We start from the raw sequence: 26,198 nt of genomic DNA, 5'->3' as shown, positions 1-26,198 counted from the left end.
TGTTCTTTAATACTAGAGACAGAAACCTATTTATCTATCAATTCCAGAAAACAACAGACAACGACGCACCACCACCTTCGGTGTAGTACCTTGTCCTACAACCTTTTTTTCAGCAAGCGAGTATGCCACATGATTGGCAAATTGATTGTCTCGGGCAAGTTTCCTAATAGGGGAAAGCGACTGCCGTACACGATAAGTGCATGTTTAAAGAATTAAAAAAATATCAGGTTCACATTTTAAAACTGCTTCATATGTCTGGTCGGCGACCCGGAGAACTTAGTGTCAAGAAGGAGTAGGAGAGCATAAACAACAGCGTTGAAATTTACAGGGGATGGGTCGGAGATTGCGGCAGGGGACGAAGGGACATTGGAAGGCAACGGTTGATGAAAAAAAGGAGCGGAGAAGAATGCATATGTAAGAGGCGCATAGGGGAGAGCGGGGATGAAGAGTGGGAAGGATGGGGGGTGGGGGGAGATAGGGAGAGAGAGAAAGGAAAAAAATTGCAACGGAGGCGATTTGGAGGAAGAGGTCCATTTGGATTCGCGGAGGAGGAATGAGTGGGGGAGGGGGAAGGAGGTAAGGGATGGGAATGAGGGAGGGGTAACGAGGAGGAGGAGGAGGCATTCGGAAGGAAGGTGAAGGAAGAGAGGTGAGGAGAAGGAGACAGAGAGGAGGCGGGGGACTCGAGCACACCGTCGTGGGAGAATGAGTGAGGGAGAGAGAGAAGAGGAGAGAGAGGGAGATAGGGAGGGAGGGAGGAGAGGGCGGGAGGTCGGACGGGAGGGAGGGAGGAGGCGCGGTTGTTCCTGCGATCGCTCGCTCCGTCCTCAGTCGCCGTGACGGTCTCGTGTCGGAAGCACATTTCTCGCTCCGCAAGAGGACGCAGGGAAAGGGAACGGAGACACAGAGAGAAGCCGGCAGATTGCGCGAGAGGGGAGAGAGGGAGGAGAGGACGTGATTCGGAAAAAGTTGACTGTATCTAGAGACGGAGGATCGACCGACACGAAAAGGTATGGAAAAAAGTGATTGGATGGAAAACATGTAATAATAGCGTACGACAGCGGTGGCGCGCGCGCGTGTGTGTGTGTGTGTTTGTGGCTGTGTGTGTTTGTGGTTTTTCTTTCGATCGCGAGAGAAGAGCGCGCCCGGAGTTGTGTGCTTCTTTTCCTTCCGTTGTTTTCTTTTTCCGTCGGCGTCGCAATATGCGAGCGAGCCAAAAGCGATGCGATTCCATTTGCGGAGGCGCTACAAAAGGTTTCGAAGACGGCCGACACTGCTTTTGGGCTAAAATATCTTGCGGGAGCGAATATACGGAGGAAATTCCTTGAATGCTTTGGCTCCACGTAACCGGCTTAAAAGCGTATCGGCGTAGTCGGTAGTCGTTTTTCGAAACGGCGACAGGTGTTGCCTCGAAGCGTCCGAAACGTAAACAATCCCCTATTTGGTGGGTTCTGCTAATGTGCCATCGTCTCTAGCTTCTTCCTTCGCTGCTTACCTCTTCGTGAATGTGTCGGCGTGTGGAAATGTGGAAACCAACGTTTTCTTTAATATACGACGCTAATGTCGAGTTAACCGAGATGCTTTTGAAAAGGCTTGAGGAGCAATGAACGCGGATGCGGTCGGGTGTATTTTTTTATATGTTGAATCGCCAAAGCGATTTCTTCTGAGTGTGTCTCCTCATCGGCGGTATTTGACAAGTTTTTGTGTCCGCCATAATCATAAACTTCTTCGACCCGGTGTTTAAAGTTCGCTCTTCGAAGTGTGGAGCGCCGCGGTGCCGAGTAATCACTCGCTCCTGCAAGTAGTATGCTGACGTAAACGTGTTTTGATTATTTTCGCTTCTGCGATGTGTAGTTTGTTTGTTCTTACGATTCGGTACAATAAATGCAATAGATGCACGGAATTGAAGCACAGGCGTACTCTTATAATTACGAGTAATTACCTCTAAGCAATGGATCAGACTAAATAAATTTTATATCAGAACCCGTTTGCTATTCTTGGATTTGCAAAGGTAACAAATCCAGTACATCCTGTTTTATTAATCCCTATTCACTGGGAACTACTGACAACTCCCACTTTGAGAGACGCATCCTGTTGGTTTTTCCTTTATCAGTACTTCCTAACGCTTTCCTTAAGCTCAGTTATGGTTTTCATAAGCTCTTTCTTGTGGTTTATAAACAAAATTAGATACTTAAATTTAATAACAACATGTATTTTAGTATTTTTATGTTAATAGAGGCTTAGTACCGTATTATCGTAATATTATTTGCGACCAAGTTGGAAAAAAATGTTTGCGGGACACTCAAGCGTGTTATCATATTGAAAATTATAAGTTTTGTCCTTCTTCACTTGTTTTGGCAAAAGAAGACTTATCCTGAACATTGAAAAATATCCTCAATGCCAGGTTAACCTTCCTGAAACTTTGAAACGGAAATAGAAAAGAGTCACTAATCAGCGCGCATCATGGCAAGAACATAACGAGGAAAATAATGAGTACTGTCCTTGACGTGAGTGACGCTCTAATTAGTAACGTGATACTGTCTCTTATTAGCTTTATCCCCCAAGAAAGCTCGTTTAATCCACTAGCTTCAATTGAAGAGCGGCAAGACAAGAGGACGAGAGCATTTTCTAAATACTTTTTCCGCACGCAAATATTATTTTTTTCCCCCTCCTTTCGTGCAAGCTCAAATTTGGCTCATTAAATGCGCCCCTCGCACCACTGCGGGTTCAGATCGTGGGCGGGGAAGAGGGCATGGGAAAAGGTGGAGCGGGGAGGCGTGTGGGGGCGGAGGGAAGAGGGCCGTGGGAGGAGGATGGGTTGGCGAAGGTGGACGAACCAGACTTACCCCAATTAAGATGGGCTTTTTTCACCTCACCCGGGAATTGTATAAACATATCTGCATACAAAAACCGTGGATTAAGAAAAATGTTATATTTTCGTCAGGTGAAGATTAATTTCCCCCAAAATAACGCCACTTCGTTACCGGTCTGGCTAAATTAATGTGCTCCAGATTCCCCTCATTCGTTGGCTACCCCGGGGCATCCATTCGAAAATATGAGCCCCGTCGCTAGCAATACTTAAGTGTTTACATACTTCCCGCTAATTTAATATTAAGGTTAAGATGATGCCGCTGTAATTTTGCCGAAGGAGAATGGAGGAAGGTCATTAAAGCTCTTTAATCGAATTGGGAGTGCTCCGAATTCATAGTTATGCCTCATTCGTTGGTAATGAATCCATTTTAAGGAAATGGCATTTCAGCCGCACTCGTTCTGGGGTCACCCCTATTAAACGTGCTTATCGGTCATAAAACGGGGCATATACTGAGTTCGTTTCAATTCTCCATAGAGTCCTAAGAGCATTATATAACCCATGCGTTTATGAATTTATTCCCAGTTCATATGATTTTTTCCAAGTTACCGTTGTACATTGCTTGAGTAAGGGCTGAGCAAATTTTTCCTCTCTGAACCCTGAGGGCGTCTGATTATTGGTGTTAATGCTTTTAGACTTAAAGGATATGTGAATTGAATACATGCACACTAAGCTTCCGTGATTAAAAAATACAGTACTTTCCGTGAAAGTTAAAAAAGTGTTCCTAAATAGGTCGAGTTGGTTAACGTAAATATGTAGCGATACCTACAGCTAAGTCAGTTTAGTTCGCTTTTAACGCGATAACAAAGTGAAGTAATCAAGTAAAGGTGTGTTAAGGATAATGACAAGGTCGAGATAGGAAAGAGAGTGTTACTACTGGCCTAAAACTGTCCCGCTAATGAGAATCTATCTGTCATGTTTGAAGCGACACATAAAAGTTTTTAGTCGGCCGTGATAATCACTCGATTTCCCCCTTTTGGCCATTTTCACATTTACGGAGATTCAAAAATTGGGCGACGTTGCAAAAGGGGAAACTCGTGACAACTGCTTTGCTGGCTGGCTGGCGTTTGTTAGGGAGAGTTCTCTTCGGGCAGCAGAGTCATATGGTGAAAGAGACACACATTGACTCTATTTCACTCTCATTTTTCATCTTTAACTCTCTTCCTTTCCGTGGACGCCTTATTGTCCGCCCTGCGGAATAAGCCTGCGCCGTTACCACTACGTCAATAGCCTTATCTTGCGGGAGATAGTGGTGGGGGGAGAGGCTCCCGCACTCGGGGTGAAAGGGCGGGGTCAGGCGGCTTCTGGCTGCTGTGAAACTTCTCCCAAATTCGTTTGGAAGGGTCAGGATTTTGATCAAATGAAATAATGCCAGTTCCCATTCGGGTTTCGACATGGAAACTCCATCAGCTCGTTTGATGTAGGGAATCAAACGAAGAAGAATTTATCGACGATCTTCGCTCTTTTTTCATTCAGATTCCTGAGTGCTATAGACTCATCCTAATAATACTTTGTGCACTTATTTTTAACGGTACTTTCGAATACCTTAGCTATGGATGACCGTGGATTCACTTACACCAAACACCTGTAATTACATATCTATCCAAATTGGTTTCTTCTTTCGAGATGAGAATCATATAAGAAACAACATTGGGATTCGGATTATTTGGAGACGTGGCTTCTGTATGGTGAATTTTACCTTGGAGTATCATCAGCCTAATATACGAGTATTTGGTAGAGAGAATCTTTTGTGATGAAGTTTAAAATTACGTCTCTTCATAATAATGTGAATATATGTTACATATGTTATTGAGATTATTTTTCTCGCTTTTTTACTGATATATTAATATATGTGCTTCCTTGTGGGGCTGTATCAATTTGTTTACGCATTCTTCTGATTAAAATTCTCTGGAATACTTGAAGAATACTTTTATGCGTTCTTCAGAATGTCTTAGAAATTTAACTTAATTTAGTTATTACATGAAAGTCATGAAAAGTCACGCTGAATTCTACTATAAAATTTCATTTGGATATTTCGCAAAACCGCTTAAATACAGTCCAAGAGTAATAATATCTCATTGCTATGTTATGGTGATATTATCTCTTGAAAAAGATAAATTCACCTTGGCTCGCAAAAGAAACTTTGGAATAGTCATGACGAACATGGTCGTGCCAAATCAAATAGACACAAGCGACTTAATAATAGTTGTAATTTTGTGAAGACACTTTTTGATGAGAGCTGCTATCAGTTGTTGCTGACGCTACGCGATGTGCCACAAAGACAGGTGCGACGGCATTGGTATGAAACCATCCGTTAATCAGGTTGTGGAGGAAATCATTCAATGTGGAGAACTGAGGCTGATAAAAGGAAATCAAATCCTACAGCATATAATCAAAGCTTCACCACCCGTTCACGTCGATGAACCCAACCCCTTAATGGACCCTCATCGGCCGAGAGAGCCTTTAAAACTCGAATTTAGACGCCGTATTCGGGATCACGGTTTCTGGGAATCTCCCGGGGGCGTCGGAGTCCTCTTAATCACATCGCCCGCACCTAAATGAAGATAGCAATCCCAGTCAAAGACATCGAGTGAGCCCTTCGAAGTGTGAGACGTGAGGGCGGCGGGATTCGAAACACGATGGACCAAAAACTGCGCTCACCCCCGCGCGATATGCGTTTCTGCGTATTGCCCTCTCCGCTCTCGCCGCTGGTGGGAAGGACGCGAAGCGGTGCCAGAACCGAATTTATTCAATAACAGAGGGAGGAAGGAGTGAAAGGTGTCGGGGTGAGCGGGGGAGCCAAGGAGGGAAGAAAGGAAAGTTCCTGCAACAAATTCCATCAGGACGAGTGTGGCGGCGAAGAGCGGGAGGACGCGCGAGAATAGGAGAAAGAAATAAGGGTTGGGGGAAAGAGATGTGTCGAGCGTGATGAAAATGGGGGTGGGGAATGGGAATCGGGAAAGATGTCGTCGAGAGGGAAAAAGGAACGGGAATCTCGCGCGGGACGGAGGTAGGGAATTGAGTCGGGAGGGGTATGAAGGAGGAGAGTATGACAGGAGAATGGGGGGGGGGAAGCGTGAAAATCGGGAGTGATGGAGGGATGGGTTGGGACAGGGTTGGAAAGCAGGGTCTCGGGAAAGAGGAGAGGGGAGAGAGGAGGGGGTGCGATGAGCGAGGAGACAAAAGAGAGGCGGGAGTTGGAGAGAGGAGGAGGGAGAGGGTGTGGATGAAAGACGTGACTCTAATGGCAGAGAAGAGATGGCCGGAAACTCAAAGGGGGAGGAGGAGGAGAGAGGAAGCCGGGGGACGGGAGGTGATGACGGATGAGTTAGGGAAATAGGAAAAGATATGCGGGGGAGGGGAAGGTGTAAAATGGGAACGGGGAAGGGGGGGTGAAATGTGGTGCCCACAAATAAGATGGTCACGTATAATCAGGACGGGAGGAAGGGGTGGTGGGATATGGGAAGTGGGCGAGGAAGGAGACAGATTTCGTGGGGTGGGGGCTTGGATAAGATATTGTGGGAATGAAAGTGGATATGGGAGGAAATAGGGGAAAGGGTGAGGACGGCGGGGGTCAAGAGGAGAGAGTGGAATAGACAAACATAGGGTGGGGAGAGGGGTAAAAAGGGTTGAGTGACAAAACAAAGGGAAACGGACTGAGTGCGAGCACGTGAGCAAATACTCTAGAAGCAAGGAGGGGTGCGTATAAAATACGGCTCGAGCACTTAAAAAAAACATCTGGAAATATTAGGGTTATCGATTACTAACAAGTTTTTTCAATAATCAAAGGCGTATAACAGAGTAAATAAGACGTTGATTTAAGAAAAATCTCTACCCCGGGGTGTAGAATGACAATAATATTTTAATCCATCCTTATATAAAATAAGTGAAAAAATACCTATGATATAGTAGTAAAATTGGGTACCTAGAAGAGAAACAATTTAATTTGGTGTTGCTATTTCTTGTAATAGAAGTATGCTCCCGCGGTCACACATTTATAATTATATATTAGTAATTTAAAATTCCGCGAAGATGTGTATACGCCCACCAAAATCATGTAATTGATCAATTTTTTACTCGCATAATTGAATTAATGAGGAAGTGTTCAGATTTAGAACGAGAAAACATTTGCTTCTACGACACAGAAATGTAAAATTTATTTTTTCGGCTAATTAAAACAAGAATGTAAGGAAAAACTTCAACACCTACATATTATTTTTCTGGGAAGCATTTGTTCTTACGATCCGAGGAAATTTGGAATTGGAGAATATTTCTTCTTTTGATTGTACGTAAGTTTGACGTATAGTGGGTATATTAAAATACATTCTTAAAGCCTTTCATCAGTTTCTTAAATGTCTTACCATGGTTACATCTTCAAAAGGTTAGGTCCTCATTCATTCATTGAGTTGGTGGGAATGCAGCCCGTGAACTTTGGGATACCTAGAGATAGTGAGACCCACGAAGTTCCCTGCTAGTGTCCCCCATAAATTGTGCAGAGTATGAGAGCGATAAGGTGCGTTGAAACTGTTTGAATACCGCCGGAGGAGAGATAAATGAAGTTGGGCTGATAATTTGTTTTTTTACGAATCCTTTTGTACTCTCCATCATCCATTGGATTAAGTGCAGTCTTTCTAATCCAATTGGAAGGCCTGCGTCTTATAATTTATGTCCAGCATGCTCAAAAGAGGAAGCGAATGGCTATGCGGTCTAGTACTGACTGGTTTCCTTTGATGAAAAATATTAAATACTGGCAAATGACTTTTCTCTTGTGCGGCCATTTCTTTTAAAACTCGTGTTTGTATGAAAGGGAGGTTTTAGGTGTCTCGCCAATTCATTCAATTAATAGATCCCACTTCCTAAATATAGCTCATAGGAAGTATTTAAATTGCGTTTTTTTACTAAAAATGTTATTCAGATTTTCGGTAAACCGAACTATTTACTGATAAATCGGTATATTCCCTAATAAAGAGAACAAAATTGACGGATTTATTTCACTTTGCAGGCCGAATTTTGCTCTCGTAGATTGGAGAAAGCAAACTCTCGCGAATTTTGATATTACCTCCATACCGCGTCATTCTTGCTGATTTTTAAATGTTTAGATTTTTCTAATAAATAGAATATGAGAATGTTTCATAATCTTTATTCACTTTATCGTAGTCTTTCATTACGACAGTTTGTGTCATTTTCTGGAGAATATCGACAGCGCATGTAGAAGCTACGAGTGTGTTACATCGAGATGCATGTACCGAGAAGGGCCTTCACATTCCCAAACTCAACCACATCAATATTAGTGAACGCACGATTCATTTCAACTCGCACTTGTGATAAGGTGTTCTCATTTCACTTCCTCATTGAGCAAGGTAAATTGTTTTTCCTAATTCCAAGTAGTCATTGGGGCATTTGGCGAGGCGGTCAACGGGGTTGATTTTCATTCGTGACAGGACGGCGAAGGAAACAGGAGTATCAAAAAGGTCATAGTGAAGGGGAAACATTGCTTACTTCCTTCGGGAGGGATCGAGGTGCCCAAGGAGGGAGAAGGGATGGGGTAAAGGGCGAACGGTGAACACACCCCGCGGCGAAGGGGTTATTACATGAAAGAAAGCGGCATCCAAGTCCCGGCGCATTGGAAGATGTTTACGGAAGGGCGTGTGCGTGAGTCTTCGGCGTGCCAAGGAAGCGAGCTCTCATGCATCAAGTCTCACTCGACGAGCCATCGACAGATTTGCAGCAAGCCTCCGCCAATTTTCAGAGGGAGAGAAGGACGGGTGGGTCGGAGAGGAAGAATGGGACCGACCGGCATCGTGACAAAAAAACAAGCGGTCGACAGCATTTCCCTCCGCTCCTCGCAAATATCCGGAAAGGAAATGTAAAACACGTTCTGTTGTCCTCCGGGTGGGGAGCCAAAGGGGGGGTAGAGAGGTTCGGGGGGGGGGGGAAATCATCGCCCTCATTTCGGTCTTTTCTCTTTCGTTTCGTAACGGAGAAATCGAAAGCAAAATGTCCCCGTCGCTCCTCGCCTCCTTCCCTCCATGTTTTCGGTGCATTACGAGAATGGATGAATCGTCTTCGGTTCGCTGTCGTCCCCGGTGAATCAGGAGATGGGGAGGGGAGAGACCCGGAGGGTAGCGGAGTGGAGAGACCGTAGGGAACGGAGTTTCTTCAAATTTTATTTTTTTCCCCCCATCCTCACTTCCATTCCCTTTCATCGCGCCGCGGGCAACTCAAAAGAGTCATATTGGATGCATTCCTGGGCGAGGAAGGAAGACTCAACTCTCCCGCACCGTCTGCGGCGGCCCATTGAAGAGAACGATGGCTTTTTATTTTTCTATTTATTCTTTTCTTTTTTGCTTCCACGGCTCCACATTCGAAACGGATTCCATTTCGATATCTCATCCTTCCCTCTTCGCGCGCGGACCGTTCGGGGAAGACAAATCGCTCACCCCTCACGCTCGCCTCACGGAGCGAGAGCCGTGTGGGTGGGGAGCGGGCTCTTTGGGGGGGGGAGGGGGGAATGAGAGGGCATAAAGGGGGATCCTCCTCGCGAGGGGCAAGCGATCGAGGAGTGTGGGCTGGGGGAGAACAATCGAGGAAGGAACGGCGTCTGCGGCGACGACTATTTCTGCGAACGGGAACCCGGGACGGCGAGGGGGAAGAGGGAGGTCGCTCTTTTTACCCCGCACCCACCCGCGGACACTTCGCGGACTCACCGCGGAGATAATCGAATCAAATTGCTCCGTCCGAAACATGAAATCGCCGACGGTAGGGTGGGTGGCGGTCGGATCCATCGCCATCTTCCTCCTCCTCCTCCCTCTCACTCTACCTCTCTCGCTCTCGGAGCGAAAATCGTTTCCCTTTCGATCCGGAGATCACGAAAGACAGGAGGAGAGTGGGATGGAGGCGTGGAAAAAACGCATGGGACTAAAGCTAGTCCGACTGAGGAGGAAATCTTATGTAAAACTTCACGTCAAAAACTGCGCATGATAGCGATATTTCTTTGCAGCTGTTGTGATGATTTAGCTACCTTAGTTAAAGAAGAGCGGTGGGACAGGTGGAAAAAAGAAGTTCTTCAATTAATGCTTTGCGACCCCAAAGTGATTTTTTCCTTATGCTCATGTAATTTAAAGTTAATAATTGAATTAAACCACGAGCCTGAATTATTAAATGCTAATGTGGCTTTTGATAGAAAGTCGTTGACGGTACTAGAGATATTATTTTTTCAGAAAAGTTTACCTTTAGTTTTCTTAAACTTCTTAAAGTGCTTGATCGGTTGACAATTTTCAGTAGTTAATGAGAGATTGGCTACTGAAAAATTTGATGAGAGTGAAATAATCGCATGTGATTACAAATATGGCCGCTATTTGGAGTTATCCGATATTTTTGCATCCTTTTTATACTATTCCTCTCCATTTACACGATGTATCGCTCACTGAATTAGTTGAATTAGGCGTGTGGAACAGCGACAAGGTGTCGGCAACGTGAGCGTCCAAACAACCCAGCCTATGCGCACGCACGCATTGTAAGACGTTTTACGTCAAAAACAAATGAAGGTGCTCGAGAGCTGTCTCACGACGCGCACGCGGAGGGCCACACGGCGACGCGGCGACCTTCGACGTTTCAGGGGCGCGTAGCACGTGATGCAACCGTTGCTCCGGACCCGCACGCCCCTTTTTCCCATGCACAACGAACCCGCTAAAGTGGGACGTCGGCAGAAACAGATGGAGCGGCGGAAGAGAAGGGTGGAGGTGGTGGAAGGGGAAGGCGGAGGGGGTTTCCCCTGTGGGGGTGGTGGGGAGGAATTGAAATAGGTGGGAGGACGGTGGTGTGGGTGCCCGGCGAGGAAGAATTGGGGATGAAGGAGGGAGAGGGAGGGAGTGAGCGGAAAAATGTGGCGGGCGAAGACGAGTGTTAAGAAGTTTCCCAAGAATGTTTTGCGATGGAGTCAATCACGACGGGAATGCGTTTCCATTAGGTCGTGAAAGACCGAACCTGTAATAGGTCCGTCTCCGGCTCATTGTTTCTCTCCTCTCTCCCACGTCGACCCGCTTTTTTCAAAGAACTTCTCCGCTTTTACGCTCTTTGCTCTCCTATGTTTTTTACCCTCTAGTATTTGTCCGCGTGCATGGGTTTTGGTCGAATGCTAATTTTTTTCTCCGTGAATAGAAGTGTGGCTCCATTGTTGTCCACCTGCCGAACATTTATGCTTTGGAGGAAATCTCACAAGAATTTTATTTCATAATCCTGAAATGTAAAAATTTTTATCATCGGAGCTTGAAATTATTCTCCACGATCAGGTTTGGGACTCCGTGGCGGTGTTTATCGCAATGACGCGTAAATTTAGCGGTGATAATCCACTTAATTGAATTTATACTCTTGCTTGATTATTAAATACTAAGTTGAACTTCTCGAAGTGTATTCCGGGAAACATTCTCCTGTGCAACCGCTCTCACAAAAGTCTTTTACAGGTCTTAGTCTCCTGTTATTTCACTTGAAGCGGGTTTCTTTGCATAACAGCTAATTATAGTTAGTATAAATAAGTGACTGTGACAATGATTTGATTCAGAAACTTTCAAACTTTTTCCGTTTTTCTACACATTGTTTTTCTAACTTTCTAATATTTCATCTCCAGAATTCCAGAAGTAGTCGAGTGTTCCTTCTGTGGAGCATATTCTTGCGAAACATCCTCTCCCCGCCCTTTAGTCTCGCTAATCGCCTCCTCGTCCAGAAGACACACTGTTGACACGCCTCTGAATGAAGCCAATCTTCTAATCCATCGTCCAATCTTATCTCCGACTTTCTTACTGACCTTATCTTTTTCTTGCTGTAATCACCGTATCGATTTTCCTCCCTCTTGCCTATTAACCCCGTTCTGCATACCCGTCCGTGTCTATGGGTCTACGGCGACCCTGAGCCACATCAGAAACGAAGGCTCCCTGCGCAGGGATCTGTTTCCCGTACCAAGAGGAATCGTAGCTGGGGAGTTATTTCATGAAGAAATTCACGTTCATGCCGATCTTGAAAAAATCGTTCGAAAAGAATGTGGGATGGGTTTGGAAGCAGTCGCAGATTGGTCACGGTGCCTATCGGAGAGTGAGGGCGCAAAAGGGGAAGGGGAGAAGAATAGTGCAAGAGGAGAAGGGCGATAATTTTCTCATGTTCCGTTTGTGAAACCTTTGATTTCAATCTTATTATGAATACGCACTCATTAAATCATACTTGAAATTCCTACCGTCTTTTATAATTATTTTTTTCTCATTATTACCTTTCTTACGCATTGTTTCGTCACATATAATTGCTGATTAGTGCTTCATCGATTCTTTCGCGTTTTCTTTATTTCTTGAACGTAGTTTACGTCACGGCGGTTGAAACTGATTCGTTTATTTTCTGCGTCCTTAAAATATTTTCACTCCTTATAAGAAACAAAACTCATTTTCCCTCTACCAGCGTATCTAATTGTAAGACGGAACCTAAAAACTTTTTCATCTTTTCTGTTCATGTTTTACGACCGTCCACAATCGCTTGGTATCTGTTGAGTCTTGGCCAAGGCATGTCGCATCAGGATGGATTAAAAATTGATTTCACAATAAAAGATTTTGTAAAGTGTAAATGGTTTGGCATTTTGGAGGAGCAATTTACATTTCCAGGATAAAATTGTGATTTGGAAAAGAATTTCAATCCTTTATTTCAGTATGAAATCGTTATCCGCGTGTTGTTGGCGTTGACTCACTTTCCTTTACCCTTCCAATTTCTATATTACGAAACACTTACTGAAATCGGAAAAAACGTGAGTAGTTTAAATGAACTAAATACTTTCATTTTCATGATTATAAGGACGTATTTGTATATGATAACCTCCCAATAATATTCTTTGGGTTTTATGACACCGAACTCTTGCGATTTGGTATTATAAAGGACTGGGATATAATTAAGTTCTTTCATTGTTACCAACAAAAAGAGGCTCGCTGTGAAAGTCTGATGACTCATTATCTTTTGGTGCCCTATCTTTGAGGACTCAGCTCTTTATCATGGAGCAATTATCGGAAGCTTATCGCAAAAACAAACGTGCATCTCGGTTTATCTTCCGAAGGACGAATCAGCTTCACTCTGTGCAACGCCATCATTCTCCCGACGCGCTTTTTTTCATGCCCTCCGGCTTCTCCTACGTTTGTTTTCTTAACGTGCGTCGACCCACACACCCAATCCGTCGCCCTTCCTCCCTCTGCCCACCCCCCCTCGTTTCCTTGAAAAGAGAGAGAGAGAGAGATCTCCGAGGGCTAGCCCTCCCTCCGTCCTTCCACTCCCTCCTCCCACACTTCTCGTCTTTCCGGGTGGATTCTCGAAGACGGAGGGCCCTGTCTCCCCCGGAGCTACGTGCCAAAAACCTGCGCCCTCCGCCCCCGCTCTCGAACCCCCTCAGACGGAGAAGTCGATGCACCGATTGAAGGAGTTCGATAGTGTGAACAGGGGGAGGCGAAGGGGAGGGCGAGGCGGGAGGGACGGCAAGGAGGGGAGCGGCAGGAGCCTTCTCGCCTTTTCTAGGCGAGTCGTGGGGGTGGTGGTGAGGTGTGGGGGAGTCGGGGGGTTGGGAGTGGGGGTAAGGGGGATCGACTCAAGGGAGGTTGTAAAAAAGGGCTGTCAGGAGGAGGTTGATGGTTGAGGAGGGGGGGGGTTTGCCCCGCGTGTCTCTGTGACGGGTAGGTGATTGAGTGGTGGGGGGGGGGAGCCCCGTCCAAGGGTCGCGAGAGCTTCGACGGAGGCTATATGCGGTTGGGGGTGGGGTGTGCGAAGTCGGGGTGTCTGCCTATAAGGAGTAGGTACGTGCCGTAACGGGGGAGACGGGATCTCAAGCCCTTTTGGCTTCCTCGGATCGGGCACGAGATTGCTTGTCGCGTGATGGTGGGATTTCCACTCGCCAGAGCAGGGATTCGATTCCCATTAATGGAGAAGATTCCTTTTTAAACCCCCTGGATTCCTCGTCACAAGTGAAAAAAAAGAAGTTTCCAAAATAACCTCCCCTTTGCCGAGAGCATTTCAAGGTGAGGGATTCCAGGTGTGTCACATTTCAAGCAACAGGGCTTTAGTCAGCAGTGTGTTGCGGTGGTTCCTCTTACACTTGAAATGTTTGTACGATTCCGACGGTTGATCAACGGACGATGTTTGGTTCACAAAGTGTGCGTAAATCTAATGTTACTAAATCATTAGCGCAATTAAATTGCTTGAATTTCTATTTGAATTCAATTGTCTTTTTCAAAATAAACTGTGTTTCTCTCTCAAATATCATTTAAAGATTGGCGCTCATTTTGTGATAGTAATCACTGAAAAGTTTAGTGCACATTGTATTTCAGCAGTAGAGATCAGTACTTAGTAATTGCATGTGCCTCTATGTGATTCGGGGTTTCTTATTGAGTCCATAAACATGATTTTGGGGCAAATCTCTTACTCTCTCAATCTTGAGGCTAAATCCTCTCATCCTCACGTTAAACTATACTTCCTTCGTCTTTCTCGCCTTTTATTCTTGAATTGCGGCTTCAAAGTAATTCATTAAAATTTATACGAAGAATGCTGTTGCAACGTGACTCCGTTTGTATTACTTCATGATACGTTGAATAAAATTAAGAGTGATACGAGATACCTTCAAGTGCTCAGTTATCCCAATTTATATCTCGGGAGGAGTATAATGGAAGATGCGGTTCGGGTTTAAAATATGCGAGTACTCTTTGTGGCTACAAGGCATAGAAGGCTGTACCGTGCATTGCACAGGGCTTGTATAGCCATGGCTAGAGCGAGAGAAGCGTTTTCAATTCTCAAAATGATGTCGAGATGTACAAGAACGGCGTGTAATCATCCGTTTTGTCGACATGCGTCGTTGAACACCCATCGAAATTCATCGCCAATTGAGTGAGACATGCGACAATGGTGTTATGGATGTGGAACAGGTGGGTTCAACAGTTCGAAGAAGGGTGAACGTCATGTGACAACGAACCCACGAAGCCTCGTCCGTGATTAATTTTTCACTGGGCAAAATGAGCCACCCCAGAAGGGCTCTCGGTGACCATGGAATCATTGCGTCTACGTTTGGAAAGTGTGTACGTTTGTAGGGAGATTATGTTGAGGAGTAACGGCAGTTTCAACTGGCTGGTGTAAGAAGTTTGTCAGAAAAAAGTAATAGAGCTTAGAACTTGAAAGAAACTTCTACCTTTTTTTCCAGAAAGATGACTGTGTGGTTACTATGGACCCGTATGGAGAACGTTCAAGTGAAATAACCTCAGGTATTGATATAATATGCCACATGAATACTTACGTCTATGACTTTTCTAAGTTTTTTCTCGTGTTTATCCTCACTTCCGATTATGTGTGAGTGTGTTAGCATTTTGGATATAATGTCAAGGCAAGAGGTGGCGTAAGTATTTAAAATCTCTACCTAGCATAATCGCATCCTCTTTTCAAGACGAGTTTGAAGGAGTAGATAAAACAGATGACCGAAGCCACGCGCCTAGAATTTTATTGCCATTTCAATAAAAAAAAAGAGAGCCGGAGGAGCGTAGCCGACATGGGTAATCGGGTACGCGAAAACGTGTTCCGTCACGCGATGAATCGCTTCAATTAATCATAATACAGCTTTAAATAGTGAAATGTATGAGGTTTTTGCAATGACTTTTTATGGGATAATAACGGAATACGTTGCACTTGATTGCCAAAGTCACCCGTTGGAGCGCTTTACTGCGCGATTCCGCAAAATGCGTGCGATGATTGCATCTGTTTTTTCGTCTTCTGATATTACTCACAAGATACATTTTCCATATGAGTCATAAACGCATGGATACATGTAAATATTCACACACGCCTAAGGTTTCTGAGTCTTCTTTTTTATTACACAATCATCCCCACGTGCCGCGTGCGTCGCATGTACACACCGTCCTTTGACGGGAATTCGGATTTTCGAGCTTTCACCGTCACTCGTGATTGACCAATTGATTTTGCCATTGTTGGATGGCGGACCGAAGGAAATGTTTTGTTTTTATCGTGGAATTTCACCGCACATTCGCAATCGCCGGTTTTTTTCCGCCGAAAGGATGTTTCTCGCCAGGATACCAACTCTTATTTTTTCTTCCCCAACGGTGTCGCAAAGTGGACTCAATTAGGTGACCGTTCCCTTCCTGCAGCAATAGGAATCGAACCCCAATCCTTCCACCTCCACGGTAATTCCCGCGCGTGCACAACGTGACGTCTCACCCCTCGAGGAGGTCGTAACTCCTCCCCGAGGACGCCCGTTCAGAGGCTTCTCTCCAATTTCAAAGGCCGGGGACGACGCCCTAGGTAGGTGGAGTAGCGCGCACCTCGCGCGCACTTCCTCGAAGCCGCGGACAGCAGCGGTCGTTGGGCGCGGTCTCGCGGACACGGGCAGGGTACCGGGCGGCCTTAAAGGAATCGACGAAAGGGAATCTCCCTCTCTGCCCCCCTTCCCCTCCCCTTTGTGCATATGCTACGGGCGTGTCGTGTGCCAGGGAGTGTGAATTACGTGAAGGAAGCTAGGGGGGAGGTGGGTGCTGGGCCGCCGGGGGAACAACCGTTGTGGAGATCCCTTAAATGGCTGCGGCGGCGTTCATTGTGTTGTCGTCTTCCCGGCGGTGCCCGCGTATGTGTGTGTGTGCGCGGCGGCGGCGCCCTCCCACCACCCGTCTCCGTCCGTCCCCTCATGTCACTGAACCCTCCGCCGCTCGCCTCGACCCCGGAGCCGACTTGCGCCACAATCGGCCGATGAGAGCGGAGCGCCGCGAGTTCCCACGGCGGCGATGTGTGCGTGTCCCTCGTTGGGCCCCCGTTGTGGGGCCGGGTGCCACGGGCGAAAGAGTGAAAAGTGGCGGCGGAGGCTTAAATGGAGATTAGTTCTCGGGGCACAAAAGAAAACAATCGCTCTCTTCGACGAGTACTGCTTCCATTGGCCCATGGAACCTACTGTCGCTATTTTTTACTCCTTCTAAACATTAATCAACCGTGACCCCTGTTTTGCATTAGTGCTAAGTGCCGATGAACTGATCCTCATATTGCCCTCCTGTATATTTCTTCCTCTACAATCTGAATTACCATTGCCCTTAATCTTACTATGAGTACGGTTAACAGGCGACTCCGCAATTAATATGTACTGACGACCATGGTTACACGACTGTGAGGCATCATCAGATGGTGATGCTACACTCATGCCACCTGATGATGCCACACAGTGGTGAAACTATGGTCGTCAATAAATGTGTGCAAACTTACTATTAGCGTAAACTCGAGATAGGACTGCATTTTGAATCATAATGGCGCATCAGCCTTTTAACCTTAATGCACTATCAACAACTGTAGAAATTCTAGAAATGTCCTCGATCCTGATTGTTTCGAAGAAGTAACTAACGCCTGAGACCGTTCGACTAATTTCATGGAAGCACTAGCCAAACGGCATGATCATAGGATAGGTTTGGAAAAAAGAAAAGACTCGACTCTATTAAATTCTTCCATGTCTTTGGGAAATCATCGAAAATTTTTTAATAAATCACCTTCTTATATTGTTGGTTTAGTTTTTTTATTTTGTATTTGTCGATATATTTCGATTTTCCACCAATAAATATGGATTTCAGTCATTAATTCAACATTGATATTAAAAAATTTTCATGTATATTGTGCCAAAATTTTAGTTCTTTTTATTGATCCTATGTATGATCATGTTTTTTGTATTTGTTATTTACGTATTTTAGGTCATCCAATGAATATTTTCATAAAACCACCTTTGACCTTCCATGCCCTCACGACTGTTTCACTACGACTTTCCGCGAAATTATTTTCAATTATTCCGGTTTCATAATCATCTGAGAATGTGCAAAAACATCCTTTTGTTTTTTCTTTTGGTTTTGGTTATTGAGAAATACGGAAATATCACCTTTCCAATAGTGCACATGTTAGAGTAGAATGACATAGCCCTTGCTTGGTGGGTATTGTCGAACCCTTCTGAATAAACAGAATCTTTGAACCTGAAAGATCATTCAAGTTAAATCCATATTTGTCACTATATCTCATTCTTCCCAAGTCAGTGCAAATTTCCTTCTTCGTAAAGAGATCTTATTTATCGCATGCCTTATTTTTTGATCTACTCTATTGATCTTCCACCCGGAGCTGTCCCTACCATTCGGTTCCCAGCAAAATTGCTATCTCAATTGTGTTCTCTACCATTGAGTACTCCTTTTGGACTCTATTCTGATATCTTAACAATAGGTTCTTCCTTCTTTCTAACTTTTATGGTACGAGATGTCGTATTATCTTCAGCAACCACCTCGAGTGTCATATTATTAAGTCTCCTCGTATCTTATGATTCGCTCTTTAAATGATCCATGTCTCTGTACCCTAATGCTACATAACTCGATGCTCTCATCAACTGTACCCTTGCATTTCAACATATGATTCTTGAGCTGTGACCTCCTCTCTCTACACCAAGAACGCCTAACTTATAGATTTAGCTGTACTTTACTTGATATTCGTCAAATTTCTTCAGTAATACAGAATGCTACTTATTATGCATGAGGAAGATTCTGCTTATTTTAAATTTCTTCCCATTGGCACAAAATTAATTTCATCGCCTCTTCACCACAAAAATTATTTAAATCTAAAGTATTTCTTTTTTGTTTTTGTTCTATTCATCATCATCCTGAATCTTAGAAGTAAGAGTAATGGAAATTATCTTTAAGGTTGGGAGCGCTGCTTTCTGAGGATGAGATTTTCAATGGGTGCTTCAAAAATTGATGATTCACCTCTCGGGCAACGTTTACGATTAAGTACAACTCTGTATTATTATATTCTCTCATCATTATAAATACTAATGTTTATTTTTGAACATCATTTGAATTAATAGAAAATCATATAGATTAATGACCTATTTATATCTAGAGATAAATTATGGTTTGACTCCTGAGAGTATTGGGCATTGGTTTCCACGTACCAATCTATTTTGCTGCATGAAATAACATAGTCAGGGTTGGGGAAGATAATTGTCATTTTATTTATCTTATGATAAGTTAGGCAGTCATTTATTTCCCGGAGAACACCGATAGGAACCTGGAATATATGGATTAGACCATAAATACTACGCAGCTTTTATTTTTTCATTAAGTTCGTCAGTCAAAGTTTAAACTAATTCTCCATTGGTCAAAACTTTCGCAAAACAATCAACCGCACTTCTGTTCGATTCCTTTGAGGAAAACCAAGTAAGAGATGAAAAATTATGCTGTTCAAAAAAAGGATTCTTGTTTAGGGTCTCAGATAACTAGATTTTTAGACCCGGGTGACAAGATGGATGGAGTTTCTGCGACGGATGCCAGGGATTTCGTAGTGAGTACGAGCAAAGAAATGTATTTTGGCCATATCATTGCCCGCTTCGTTTTGTTGGCACGCGCAGTTCCTTAGGTGCTCCCCTCTCTTCCCTTCCACCGCTCGACCGATCCCACCCTGAGGCCAATACGTTGATGAGTAGAGGGACGATTGTGACCACGCTCACGCAACGCGCCGACGTGTGGGCGTAGGCCTTGTATGGAGGCATTCCTGCGCGGATTCTTGACGAGGCCCAATGGCCATCCTGTGCATGTGAGGAGGGGCTCTGCCGGAAGTTGGGGAGTGCTCGCAGGAAGCGCGTGCGTTTTCCACACACACGCGTGCAACAACCTCCTCTCTCTCTCTCACTTTCTTTCAGCTCTCACCTCTCCATCTGCAGACTCAAACGCTATTTGACGGAATTACCGCCGCAGTGTCTTCACAGTCAGCCCGCGTGGTCGCTCCCCTCCCATCTCTTAGTTTACCTTCGGCTTTCATTTTAATTCGCGATTGCGCACTATGTCACTTATCCGACCTTGCGCGAGTGATACCCTCGAAGGAGAGCGTGACCCAAGAGCTTCCTCATGCAAAAGAAAAGCGAATTCTCGTGTTTGTTGGGGAGTCTTGTTTTTTTTAGTTGGAAGCATTCTCAACTTGCACGTTTTTTAGGCATTTTTGCGTGTGCCTGATATATTCTTTTCGCAGTTAATGTAAAGTCGGTGTACCTGCACACTTCGGTGCCACTCCAACGGGCAGTAGGTACATAAGAAAAGGCTCATGAATCCGCTTTCGTCAACAACTGTCCGCCCGAATAGATTATATACTCTAGGGCACGCCGATGACGACTCATTTCAATGAATTCTGCGTCGTAGGTCTCGAGACAGTTTTTCTTTGCATGAATCGTCAAGATTTTCTGCCCGCTGCCGAATGAGATAAATTAGATCATATCCTTGATGAATTTTTTTATATTTTTTAATGAAAGCATAGATAAGCATTGGCAGTTTTGACATGTCAAAGTATCCGCGTGAGACCTAGTCCACCGTCTTCTCGCATAACGCCTTGCATCAATAACTGCGGTACGAGTATATCTCTCAAGACTGAAAGTGATAATACCCAAAGCGCATCTGGCATCGCGTTGGCTTTTCCGTCCCTTGCAGCTAAATTTGTGATTGTTTTGCCACGTTTGCCCATTGCGAGTGATATGAGAAATCGGGCCCTTCCACCCTAGTCATTCCTTCTCTTTTGTTTCCATCCTGCTGTCGACACACCCGCGCTCGGATTAGAAAAAAAATAATCTATTTGCGAATGAAGCCGCTTCGAGTTGCGGGGAAATTATTCGTAATAGACAGGACAGTCCCATGAGGTGAGCAACGTTTCACATAATGGGCGTCGTCGCTAAGTTATTCGTCGGCAGGTGGAATGAATAGGTATTGCCATTCTCCTGAGCGCATTAGGCATGGATGCTTGGATCCGTAATGATCGACTGACTGCCATGGAAGCTGGCATGCGGAACCTTGGTCCGCGATCCACGTCGAGAGAGAGAGCCGGCAACCGTCGACGAGGGTAGAAGACGCGACGACAACAATGCCGCCTCCTCACCCCCCACCATCCCCCCCTCCGACCGTCCCCCTCCCTCCTTCGCCATTTTTCCTGAGAAAAAGAACCGGTCACTTTCTCCGTCCGACGGGGGCGTTATCAATTCCCAGGAAGAAGGAGAGTCGCGGTTTAACGGACGGGGGCGACGGACCCCGTTCCCCGCGCTCCATCCCCCGCTGCCTTCCATCATCCTCGCCCTTGTTATCCCCCGTCCACCCCCCTCACCGCGCCCCCCCATTTATCCTTCATTTGCCACACACCGCAGGCCTCCCAGGCAGCTTCTTGCCCTATAAGTACATAACGTGCGCTTCTTCTCCACCTCCTGCCACTCGAGCATTGCCATTTTCATTGTCTCGGACCAAAAATAGTCACTTTCGAGTTGACTTTCGTCCCGGACAATTACGTCCGACAACCCGTATTGTTTGTGGAGTTTAATGAAAAATCCATCGTCCATTCCCTCAGTCGATGGCGATTGTTTCACGCCAAGTCCCCTCGACTCTTCCCGTCTCCGCTTTGTGCAATCGATTCCAATTTTTAATTGAAATAATTACGCCTGTCCTCCGTTCCTTTATCCGAGATTTGACTCGAGGTTCATGAGTTCTTGTGTGTTTAATTTTCCACCTTGAAATTCTGCTGTCTTGTCTAGACTGTGGGAATATCTTTTTCCAAACGGGGGTTGACGCTCTCGCGTATCTTATCCCCTGCTTGTTTTTTTCTTTTGCAGTAAGACTTACAAGGTATAAATATCCTAAATGCGCGTCGCTTCACATGTATGCGGTTCATGAATTAAGGAACGTGCTTCATCTAGAGCTGCGTTTATTCTCAGGCGACACGTTCCCTTTGAGTGAGGGAACGCACTCGTGAGATACCAATCGCCAAAAGAAAATTAGAAAAGTAGTCGAGGGAAAATCGTAAAGAACATCGATGGCCTTCATGCTTTATTCTAGTCTATCATGAGAGTTTAAATTCTGTGTAATGTGTGCGGAAAAGACGTTCTCCACTCTGCGGCAGCATTCAGCTTTTACAACTATTCGTGAAATAAATAAATACATGTGTGTGTGTATGTGTTTTCTTGTGTATTTTGAATATACGCCTTCAATCTTTTATCGTCTTTCTGCGCATTCTCATATTTTTTTTTCTGTCAACTCATTTCCTCGCGTGAAAAAGTTTCGACGCATTCCTCTGTTATCGTCATCCAGGCGCCACTAATCTCATACCATAAACGCAATTTTTCGAATTTCGCAAACACGTTCGAGATAATGGAACTCGACAAAATATTTTCCCCTTGTCGACTTTGATGGCAGAGCGCTCGCTCCTATCATTGTGTTTTCGACTCGAGCGTTTCAAAACCGTTAGTTTTTTTTAAGTCACTTGCAAGGAATTCTTTAAGTCATAAAAAGTTGAAAACCTCTTAATTCCGCTTTATGTGGCATTCGGATGAAGTCGATGAAGGTGTAATCAGTCATAAGTAGTTTGCAATTGGGTGAGCAGTAAAAGCTACCTACGCCACGCACAATGCCGAGTGCTTCAAACGACCGAGTCATTACGTCATGCTTTCGTTTTTCTCAACTCTTTCGCGTGTTATGCTCAGGACAATCGTATGATCTTGTTGCCGCGGTGCAGCAATGCCAAACGAATGAGACAAGGTTAAGGTGAAAGTGTGCGTGGTCTGCATATATCACTACAGCTCCCTAAGACGCCTTTATGAGCGACTTCGACCTCCTGTTATTTTGTGTCGCCGTCTTAATTGTCCACCTATATATGTGTAGTAATCATGAATGCAATAGATTTGTTGTGGTTTTTTCTCTAAGCTCAAATCTTCCAATGAAAATATCGTTCTTAATCTTTCAAGGAAACCTTCGAGAAATAATAATCGCTGCAATGCACGCCCACCTGCACGTGCGGAAAGACGTTTCGCTGACACATTGTCGAAGCTCGCGATAGATGATCGTGGATTGGATGCAATTATGGGATCTCCGATGCTCATTGGAATTCCAGCGCTAAGCTCCCAGCTGTTGAATTTCGTAATTCTTCCAGCTCGAATGAAACCATTGAATAATATTAATAAGGCGCAGCAGCTGAATAATTTACCAGCCCAATGGAAACGCTGATTCAGAAAAATATGTCACTGTTCATCCATCTGTGGCCTCCAGGGTCCTTACTAATAAGACCACATAATTTAAGCCCAGTGTAGCAAAGATTAAGTCCAATATAAGCTGTTTGAAGAATAAATATTTTCGCCAGTAATTTGATATGAAAATTACTGTCACATTTGCTAGGAACTTTGGCGTACGAGAAGATAGACTTACTTTATACTGAAAATCTCTGAATCAAGCGATGCGATACAATCAGCATCACCTGTGCGATACAATAAACGGAAATAAATGTACATATTTGGTATTCAAAAGATATCTTATAGAAAATACTGACGAAGTACGGTTTTTTTTCTGGTCTAACCCCTAATTGAGTTCTAGTTTTAGATTAAAAAAATCTGTAATTGAACAGGTAGCTTTTTTTTCTTAACGCATATGCTCAACTGCCTTAGGATACACTTTCTGGAATTAAAAACTCATTATTCATATTAAATACAGACAAAAAAGTACTTTTCGACAAGTGTTCAAAAACATCTATAGAGAAGTACCATTGCATCTTTATTAAATATGAATATTTCATTAATCTAATTGCCTATTCTTGTAAAATATGTTTAACAAAATGCTTTGGAATATACTGGTTCTCGTTAGGCGCGATTATTAATACAAAAAAAGGTATTTAAAAAAATCCTTATGCTTCATTATTTAGTTCAGTGTTTTAATAGCATATGGTACACCTTAAATCGAACACGTATTCGCTTGACTTAGCTGTTTGAAACTAATTGAAGTGCAAAGAAATGCTTCGTAATATTGTTAATACACTCCCTTCTCTATAATGACCCCGTTTCCGCCCAAGATTTCAGCAATAAATTCTGATAGCATAATAAATAAATTGACAATGTTATAATTAATTACTAAATTCGCGACATTTCATAGGAAACGTAGACGTTTTCACATCAAAATCAGTTATAATTTCATCACAGCTTCACATCTTTCAAACAAAATTTACTCATCCGACTGAAAGCTGTGATCTGGTAGGTGAATCATATTATTTCCTCCCGCTGGGCCCAAAAAAAAGCACTGGAGACAAACAACGGGAATTAAAATGCGTGTGAAGACTATAAACACAGAATATTTGTTATTCATTGATTAGCTCAATGTACGGTGCATCCTGATGAGAATCCCACCCCTTTACTCAGCGCACTCCGCGTTGAGCGTCAATTTGGCTTTCCCTCCGAATGAAATTTTCACGTCACTTCAACCCCGTGACCATTTCTCATCCGCCGCAAGTAGGGCGTCGAAGGGAGACGGGGTGCGGAAGAGGTGGTTGTCGCATTTGGATGTTGGGTAGGTGGCATCAGAGACTTGTGGGTGTCGCACAGCGCAAGAGCGCCGCAAATGAACTTCTAAGCGCGCGCCTGATGCGGGGCGTGGGGGGGGGGGGGGTAGACCAAGGGTCGGAAGGGAGAGGAGGCGAGAGTTAAGGAGAGGAATCGGATGGGAGGAGGAATGAGAGAGAAGGAGACGAGAGGGGGGAGTAGGCGGGAGGGAAGAAACCATTGTTCTGCGTTGGCTCTCTCGCGTGACAGACCGCCCTATCGCACCCTTCCTGCCGTAACCAAGCGGGGAAGGAGGAAGAGGTGTAGCGAGGGGATGGGGCGGGCGGGTGGGTGTTTTGTGTCTGAGGGGGGAGGAGACGAAGGGGGTCTTGTAGGAGGAGCCGGGAGAGAGAGAGAGAGAATGTGAGCGTGTGTGTCGTGTGGTGTGGGACTCCTCCGTGGAAGGGGATGAAATGCGAGAGGAGGGTGAGATGCCGGTGGGGGAGGGCGAGAGGAAAGGAAAGATATGTTTCATGGAATTCTCGTCACGATATGGCGCTTCCCGTGTCACTTCCAGAATCACTCGGTGGGGGGATCCTCTCGTGGCCTCCCTTTCTCGTCATAGTACGAGAGGCAGAGAGAGAGAGAAAGAGAGCTACGCCATATAATATAGTATAGGAAGGAGGCTTTGCTGAGGTTGAGGGATGCTGTCCCAAGGCTGCGGGGCGTGGGATGAGGAGGAAGGTGAGAAGGTGTGGAGTGGAGTGATGGAGAGGAAGGGAAGGAAGTGTGGACGGGGAGAGAAGGGATGCGTGGTTGAGTTCGCGTCATTGTGACTTTGTGGATGGGAATTTGTGTGTGCTTAGCCAGCTGGACCTTCATCTCTAGACTTTCTCACGGCTTGGAGATGTCGCATTTTTATCTCCCACGCGGTGACCGTATACTCACTCTTCCCTGACGTTACGACTTTTGATAGTCTTACGTGCGTACAATTCTATCTTCAGAATGCTCCGCGTCGCACGATCCGCCTTTTTCGCAAATTTTTCCCTTGATTTGATAGTTAATTAAAAGAGAAGACAATTTTCTCCAACGTCTACTCCTTCTCCGTACCAGTGAATTTACGTAAACGTAAACGTCTCTCGTAGAATTAAAGAAAAAATTATGGTGGGTAGTGCGAAGGATCGGAATATCGTGTTAAGCTTCCGAGTTATGTTGATAATAGATTTTTCATGTAAGTGAGAAATCACTGAGCACACGTAAAATGGCAATGGTTCATTCTTACCGGCTGGTATTATCCCTTGTGTTGTTTTTGTCAACATGCCTTACGTAGAAATATGGTATTACGTGAATAAATGGAACTCCTGAGGGTTTCACAAATTAAATGGGTGGGGTAATAATTGGAAATAAATGTAAATTCAACGATGCTTCTATGTGCAAAACAAACAAAAATAGGAATTCATTGCGGTACAATTTTTCCTCAAAAACGAAACGTGCTTTTTAATTAGCATTTGAATGACACGACACCTCAACGTTGTACCTGTACAATTTGTACAATTTATTCAATCATATATAAGCTAATAATCACTTTTACTATAAAGCAACGATCGAACAGTTTTTTTTCGAAACAAGAACATGTTAAGGGAAGTATTTATCGCTGTCATTTTATTTGTTAAATATTGATCTAATTAATAATTAATTGATATTTTCAGTATTACTGTTTGCACACTCTTTAGATATCATCGTCAAAATTATTGAAAGAAGTATGTCAAATGGTTTTGGAAATTTTTAGACTACTGTGGTTACCTGTGAAAGTTAAGTGATTTCCGAAAAATGTGAATCAAAGTATGATGTGACAGCGATAATCTTGGAAGCACAAAATTTAACCTACTAATCATATCCCAAGAATAATCCTCTTTCATTTCTTTGATTCTTGGAGTTCTATCAATAAAAAAAATTAGTTGTTTGATACTATATTCGTCGTCTTAA

General features: G+C 44.4%; 1 protein-coding gene across 1 annotated transcript in view; it reads left to right on the top strand.

Moving 5' to 3' along the window:
• The first annotated feature begins 852 nt into the window (after window positions 1-852).
• The window catches only part of LOC139694715 (uncharacterized), a 198,253-nt gene continuing 172,907 nt past the window's right edge, over window positions 853-26,198 (top strand). Inside the window, exon 1 of the mRNA XM_071593215.1 lies at window positions 853-1,010. The gene's annotated coding sequence lies outside the window, so the exon portion shown is untranslated. The remainder of the gene's footprint in view (window positions 1,011-26,198) is intronic.

Source organism: Hetaerina americana, unplaced genomic scaffold (assembly GCF_022747635.1).
Source record: "Hetaerina americana unplaced genomic scaffold, ioHetAmer1.1.p SCAF_53, whole genome shotgun sequence".
Lineage (NCBI taxonomy): Eukaryota > Metazoa > Arthropoda > Insecta > Odonata > Calopterygidae > Hetaerina > Hetaerina americana.
Note: the sequence above shows the minus strand (reverse complement) of the source record. Positions and strands in the feature narration are given on the sequence as shown.